The sequence below is a fragment of the Montipora capricornis genome, chromosome 10, assembly GCF_036669925.1.
Source record: "Montipora capricornis isolate CH-2021 chromosome 10, ASM3666992v2, whole genome shotgun sequence".
Classification (NCBI taxonomy): Eukaryota; Metazoa; Cnidaria; class Anthozoa; order Scleractinia; family Acroporidae; genus Montipora; species Montipora capricornis.
In genome coordinates this window covers 72,148,810-72,156,309 of record NC_090892.1, presented here as the reverse complement: position 1 = coordinate 72,156,309, position 7,500 = coordinate 72,148,810, and the positions used below count along the sequence as shown (strand labels likewise).

Genomic DNA, 7,500 nt, shown 5'->3' with positions numbered 1-7,500 from the left:
AGAGTCTAACCATTTGCAGATGTAATTACAAAGGCAGCACTTTCTCCTCAGTTATTTAAAGACCCTGAGTGTTGGTCCGGCCGGAGTTGAACTCACGACCTCCCGCGTGACAGCCCATGCTCAACCAGCTGAGCCACCGGTGCGCGGTAAAGAGTGTGCAACGTATTTCTAGTCTGTTTGCCAACTGAGGGGCCAGGGGACTGGGAAGTCCGGTGATGACATTCATTTGCTGACTGCTGTGTCATTGAGTTTGGTTAAAAGGAGAAAAAACATCTGAAGAAGGAGACCGTTTATTTTTTAACTTTTACAGCTGCCCAAGTTTAAGTCATCTTGGTGCCATTATTTTCGGGTCATCTCCAATTTTTATTGATTTATAATTATTATAATAATTATTATTATTACTTAATTGAGAACTAGCGATATTTTTTCAATGACATTAAAATCCATACTGAATGTATCATTGCTTGGCCTCTTGACATGGCATGAGCTCAATTTACATCTACTTAGTTTTGCGGTTTCCACTTTTATTAAAATTCACCGATTTAACTTCTTTGTGGTTTGGTGGTTGCATCACCAATCGATCATGCGTCTTGTGTTCTGATGGAGTTTCCGGTGGGCAAAAAGCTCTGGCCGCTGAACAAATCCTCGCAAGGAGAAGAGAATCATCGTTCTGTTTGAAAAATAAATACAATTATCTCATTTCTTCCTATAGAAAAGAAGGAAAATGTTTTTGCAAGAGGTGAGTTTAAATAGAATAACATTTGAACCACTAGATCAAATAAACTAAGAGATTAATTGCTTTAAATGCAACTAACCGACAAAATATTCTTTTGATTCTGATGATGTTGGTGAAAAAATAATAGTTATATGTTATTTCCTCAATTTTGTATGAATTTTCAAAATTCTGAAAGTAGCAGCACTTTGACTCACAGACGAGTTTGAAGTAGATTGGGTCCGAGTTTGGTGGGTGACTTCAGGTAAAGAAGCGCTTTGCGCATAAAGAAACGCTAAGAGAGCAAAGAGAGGAGGAAAAGTTCGTTTAGAATATGCCCAATAGGCGTGTTTCGGCGAATGTCCTCCAATATTTTTTCTTTTAGCCCAGTCCATATGCTTTTAACCAGTCTTCATCAGCCATCTGCTAATCGACATAAGCCAGGTCATAGCTATCCAGAGTTTCGTCACTTTTACTTGTCGTCATTTTTAAATCACGAGGAGACTTGAGATTTTACTGACGACGGCGACGGCAACAACAACGCTAAAAAAACAATGATACTTTTTTATTGGTTAAAAGAGCGTAAATAATCGTGCTGCCAATGCAGCAACAGATTTAAGGAAGGATTCTTGCGGTACTCTACGTAAAGACGACGTGAAATCACCAAATTTGAGGTTTTGACGACAACAGAGTGAATCTTTCATTCTCTATTTTCACTTTGTAACTGCACGTACCAATTTATTTTTAGGATACTTCGCCCAAATTGTAAGAAGTAAACAAGATAGAATAACCGCGAAAGCTTTTGATAGAGCAAAGTGATATTTTGACGTAAGTGACGTTTTCGTCGACGTCGCCATCGTAGATCTTAAGGTTCCTACTATATATAGTTATCTTCTTCGATGTCGTTCTGCGGGAGAAAACAAATATCAGAGTCCTCATTATCCGAATTTGTATTGCTGATCGACATTTTTTGCTGATTCAAATAATTTTTGTGCCTGAAGGTCAAATTAAGGAGATTTTAAGACCAGAAATTTCAGATAGCGAAGCCCCCAGATAACGTCACAAATACATTAGGTTTCAGACCTGCTTTCACACGGCCATGAACCAGAACATCACCAACTTCAAACCTTCACAGAGTCGCGATTTTTCGATAAATTGGCTTAATTCATTTTTTAATCTTCTCCAAATGATTATGCATTCTTTTTGAAAATAAATGAGAAAAAAATGGGGTTAGGGTTATTATAATTGTAGCCACATTTGTAGCTGTTAAATACCGAGAAGCTTAAATTCTCAGGGCAAACTTGACTTGATACATGCAATTTTCTTTAACTTGACCACTCCTCATGGGGGCTTTTCAGGGCCAATGAAACACAACAAAACGACATAACACAACATGAACAACTGTTAAAAATCCCAACCGGCCGAAGGCAAACCAGTTGACTATTTACAAGTGCGGCCGAGAAGTTGAACCAGGAACCACCAGGAACAAATTCAATTGATGGTCAGAACGGGGCTTGCACCGGGGAACTCCGAATATAAAGGCAAGCGACCTAACCACCGGGATGCACTGCCTCCAAACATGTAAATTACATGTGTGATTCAGCTAGCTTGCGAAGATCTGACCGAACCATTTATCGTTTGATTGGTCCTCAAAAAGCAACCTAATTTTCCACCCTTAATAATGATACTTAAGAAAAACCGTTATGAAGGGCAAGGGGTCTAAAGGACGGGTGTTAACTTTCCTCAAAGAGTGGTCTCGTGCATCTGTGTGTAAAGTTCATCTTGACACAGACTTGCCGCGGAGATTGGTTCTTCCATTACTTTTTAAATATTTAATTTCTTTGAAGGTATTGGGTTTTTTTCCTATTATTACTCACAGGAGTTTTTAATAAAGACAAAGGGAGTTTATACTTGTTACACGGAACACCGAGATTTCATAAAAAAAATATAGCAATTTCATGCTACAATGTCAGCTTTGGAAACAGGTTAGTATTTCTGAAAAAATACAGTTATTTTACAGTTTCGTTACTTTCACGAATCACCTAGCCACCTTTGTCAGTTTGTAAAAATCACTGAATTTTTGTTTGGAAATCTTGTTACAGAGTTACCATATTGGAAAGTTTCTGTTTGAGTCCGAACCTGTGTTTCGGTGATCTTCGATCTCTTTCCTCCGGTCCATCCTCCGGTCCATCCTCCGGCCCCAGCGGTGAATGCTTCACATTGATAGAACGACAGCAAGGCAAGCAGCAAACTCAGACAAAACAGATATTGCCAGTTTTTGTTGCACATTATTCGTTAAAATATTTCCAGATCAGTAGACCGACAGAGATGGTGCGTGCAGTAATTTCAAACGCTTGTAACCTCCGGCTTAGGCTTCCTTTCGTTTTAAATACGGCACTCGCCACTCAAAAGTTCATTTTCGGTCTCTTGTTGTAGTTATGGCCCTGGTGAGGCTAGGATATTGTTTTCTTTCATTATTTCAATTAGACATTTCAGACTATAAAACAATGCAGGTATTTATGTGGGCCTAGATTAGCGAATTAATATAAATTCTATTTACTTGACAAACTTTGATAAAAACACATATGGCTTAGAATTCAATTGTCGTTATTATTCTTAAAAGAACACTACCTAAAGTGATCTCAAATTCGGTTTAGATTAATTTAAGGATAATTTAGCCAGGAATTTGTATATCCAGGCGTACTGAGGAAGTTATTTAGTTTCCATCCTCGCTGAGAGCCCACTCTAAAAAAAAGTTCTCTTGTTTACCCACTTTGAAGATTGGACTTGTTTATTCAGCTTCAAAACTTCATTCAGTAGCTATCGAGGCGAACGAAAATGAGGAAGAACAATTCGCATTTAATTTTTTAGGTTTATTGAGAATTTAAATGAAATTTCTGTATTTTTATCAAATCATAATTGTTAGTGGAAACTTTTGGCGTGGCTTGCCGCGCCCTAATTTTTTTGTGACAAAGATTTTTTATTGTATATTTGTTTTAACATAGTTAGTAGAGTAGTAACTATGGTTTTAAAAATGAAAAATGCACAATTTGCTAGCACCCCAAAGGAGTAACAGGTCACAAATTTGTCTTCATGATTTTGTTTTTTTTATCGCTGTTCATTTTATGTTATTATCGCATAGGTGAATTGAAAATTAAACTTTAACGACATTGTTACCTGTATAGTCTTTGTATTAATGATTATCATTGCTGGGTGCGATAATTTAATTTTTACCGATAACTGCTTTTTAATGCATGTGGGTCCTGCATCATGTTTATTCTACACGTCTCTACCTTTTTCACAAGGTTTCATCTTTACTGAATTATTGATGACAATGATCTTTCGTTGTCGTTTACATGTAATTAAGAATTAATGACGTTAGCCAGCTTTGAGTTCAATTTATTAATTTAGCACCAGGGAGTCAAATTTTAATTTACGCCCACACCTAATGAAATAAATTTTTGTTCTTGGTCATAAAAGAAGTTTTTTAAGTTCAAATGTAAAATTCCTCTCTAAGTGAAGCTTTTACCCGTTGAATAAGTAAAAAAACGAATCTGGAAAATGAAATGAGTACTTCGAAAGTAATTATAAACCATATTAATTTGACGCGATGAAAAATGTGCAAGGTGTTTGTCAAATATCGACTAATTCAAACAAAAAGGAAGGTGAACCATAATATCATTCATAACAGCTCATATTTCCTGGGTAGCTTGTTCTCATTTTACTGATAAATAAAAATAGTTTAATTAGAAATCTCAAAGGCGGATTTATCTTTTGAAAGGACATTCTTCTATCGATCCGTCTTATCCAAACGCATTGAATGTTTCAGCCCCGCAATGAAATAGACGATACCAAGAGACTAGTCAGCCCGCGCTCCACAAATGTGGTCATCGATAAGGGATTTCTCCATCCAGGGTACCGTAAACCCATATAACTGTGTAAGCATGGACCGGTGTGACCGAACTGAAGCAGACCGGAGCCTTGTAGTGGATCGAATGAGCGGTATAAAAATTACGAAATACGAAAGAAAGCAAAAGAAATGCATTACCTTCTGATGGCAAGGCGGTTCATTTCGACCATCTGTTCCCTTCAAAAGGAGCAAGACGTTGCAAGACATGAAGCGTTGTGATTATGTTGGTTTTTTTTCTGCACTTGCATACTTCATCAACAGCTCAGAATAAAGGGTTTGTAACTTTCAAAATTTGGGAAAACAAGGCGGCCCAGGTCGGTAAAAGGCCGACTGATGTGAACTCGAACCCAAACTTCTTGAGAACTTAGATTCATTTTTATCTGTTTATTCAATTCTAAACCGGAACAAACAAAAAAAAAATACATAGGAATTTAGAGAGGGATTAAGTTTCTGAAGAGAATATGGATCATACTGTCGGTTCTAAATCGATGAAGGCTTCAACTATTGTAGCTTTCCGCAGTGATCTTCTTTCACATTGCCCATAACTCAAGCATGCGCATGAAACCCTCTTTGTTCAAGGCAGAACAGGCTTCCTCTAAGTGTCAACTCTGGTTCAACTGATTTTTAATTCTGTTGGTTAACGACATCACTAGAAATCTGTCGAAAAAGTTGTCACGGACGTTTTAAAATGAATTTCTACTTTATTTGATTTTAACGGTACCGATGGAAAAATCCTCTGCGACTGACCGGGTTCTACGTTTTTGCACATCCGCACATAACGTGCCACACGTAACTTGAGGATGCCATGTTGGAGAAGTAGAAATACCTTCGGGAATTTAATTGAATTCTATTTTTATGCAAATTCTTTTTCTGTTTCAGTCTACCAGCAAAGCTGCCAGTAACTTGAGTTTTAATTTTGCAGACATTCCATTTCCAAAAACAAAAAACGGCAAACAAAAATTGCAGAGGAAATTGAAACAAGTCCGCCCGCTATTTGGATGTCGCTAAAACCTTTTAAGCGCGGCAACTACATCAAATGGGTCGATCGGGGCAAATACAAAATCTGGTATGGCAAGAGACGGCTTTTACTTCGGGTAGAGGAGCACAGAACGCGTCATCAGGAAAGAATGCAAATGCGAGAAATTTACTCACAAGTAATTAGTACATGGAGGTTTGGCAGTGTGGAAGTGTGGAAGTTTGGCAGTGTGGAAGTGTGGAATTTTGGCGGTGTGGAAGTTTGGCAGTGTGGTTTAGGGTTCGTGTTCAGGTTAGGGTCACTACCACACGGCCAAACTTCCACACTGCCGGACTACAAAGGCGGTCTACAAACATACAAGATTATTCAAAACTACAAAACTATGAAGTAGCTTGTGTTTTATTATGCCACAAAGCTAATTCAATTTTGATGACGCGTTCTGTGCTCTTCTACCCGAAGTAAAAGCCCAAGAGACTCAAAACACTTTCTTGCTGTTTTTTAACCATCATCCACCTCGGGGCCAGTTATACTCCATAAAGTTATTCAGTCTAACTTTGAAAAAGGAACTGACAAAAAAGTAATGTATGTTCGTAAATTCACAGCTTCACTGACAAAACGCCAGTAAATATCGACTGTGACCGTCCCGCTTTAATTCCACAAAGCAATGATTTTAGTCCTGGGATTCAAACTTTAACACCACGCCTAGATCTAAGTTTAATATTAGCCCTCAGAGAGTGCTCAACAACAAAGGAGTTGGAGCTGGTTATATATATAGAGAGAAGAGTGGACTACTTTTTTATTACAGATCTACGAGCTTGTAATTTGCTAAGCTTACTAAGCTTATACAAGCTTGTAATTTGCTAAGCTTATACAAGCTTATAATTTTCCACCCGGAGCACTCCACACTTAACAAAAGGTCAGAGTTAGTAAGCAGCTGCCGGCAAGTAAGTTCTTACTAAATAACGTGTCATTAAGAACTAAACACTGTGCAAACAAGTGTGAAAAATTGAACGCATAAATACCGCGTTGATGTAAATAGAGCTATAAGATCCTGAAGAATGGAAGCGCCATGCTCCTACGAAACAAGCTTGTAGATCTGTAATGAAAAAGTAGTCCACTCTTCTCTCTCTCTCTCTCTGATATATATATATATCAACAACAAAGGAGTTGGAGATGGTTATATAGTAGTACGAGTATATAGTATACACCCTTCAGCTTACGAAAATAAATAATACTGTACCGACCTCTTGAGATTCGCTGAATTCGCGTTTGCCACCATTTCTGTGCCTGTCTTTCGTCATTCCGACGTGAAATGTCAAGCTTTCAATCAGAAATGTTGAAACTAAGACGAACAAAACAAGAAAAACCCTAGAGTTCATCTTCTGGATTGTATGGCAGGGAATACTTGAGAGCTGGTCTATAATTGCGACGATTTGGTAGAATTTAATGTGGTTCTCAAAGAAGGCATTTCATTTTATAGAGAAATTTAGCTTGGTCGGGCGGAATTCCCTTTACTGAAATTGCGTAAACATATATTGCGGTGATAAGAGATATCAAAGCAATATATTAAAATCACATCTCATAACTTTCCTAGAGTTCAAATCAAGTGGTTCAGTTACACGTTATTTGAGTAATCCCAGAAAACGTATTATTCAGAAAACATGTCTTGTCAACAGTAGAGACTAGATTAAATGTGGACGAAAGCTTTGGAACCTTACTAAATCAAAGTACTGTAGATTCAGTTCAAACTTATCTGAAGTAACATAAAAGACGCTATCTACCAATCAAATCCCCAAGGATGTTATTCATCCGAAGCGTGGACGTTATCTTTCAAAACTAACGGCGTTTCAAACTCTTGTTACGTCGAACACATGTTAAAGATATTATCTTCAACATGATCTC

General features: G+C 37.6%; 1 long non-coding RNA gene across 1 annotated transcript; it reads right to left on the bottom strand.

Annotated features, from left to right (window-relative positions):
- Window positions 1–342: 342 nt before the first annotated feature.
- On the bottom strand, window positions 343–7,082 carry LOC138019474 (uncharacterized). Its single transcript, XR_011126168.1, has 2 exons — window positions 6,843–7,082; window positions 343–670 (listed from the first exon to the last, which is right to left on the bottom strand). It is a non-coding gene; the product is annotated as an uncharacterized lncRNA (long non-coding RNA).
- Between the last annotated feature and the right edge of the window lie 418 nt (window positions 7,083–7,500).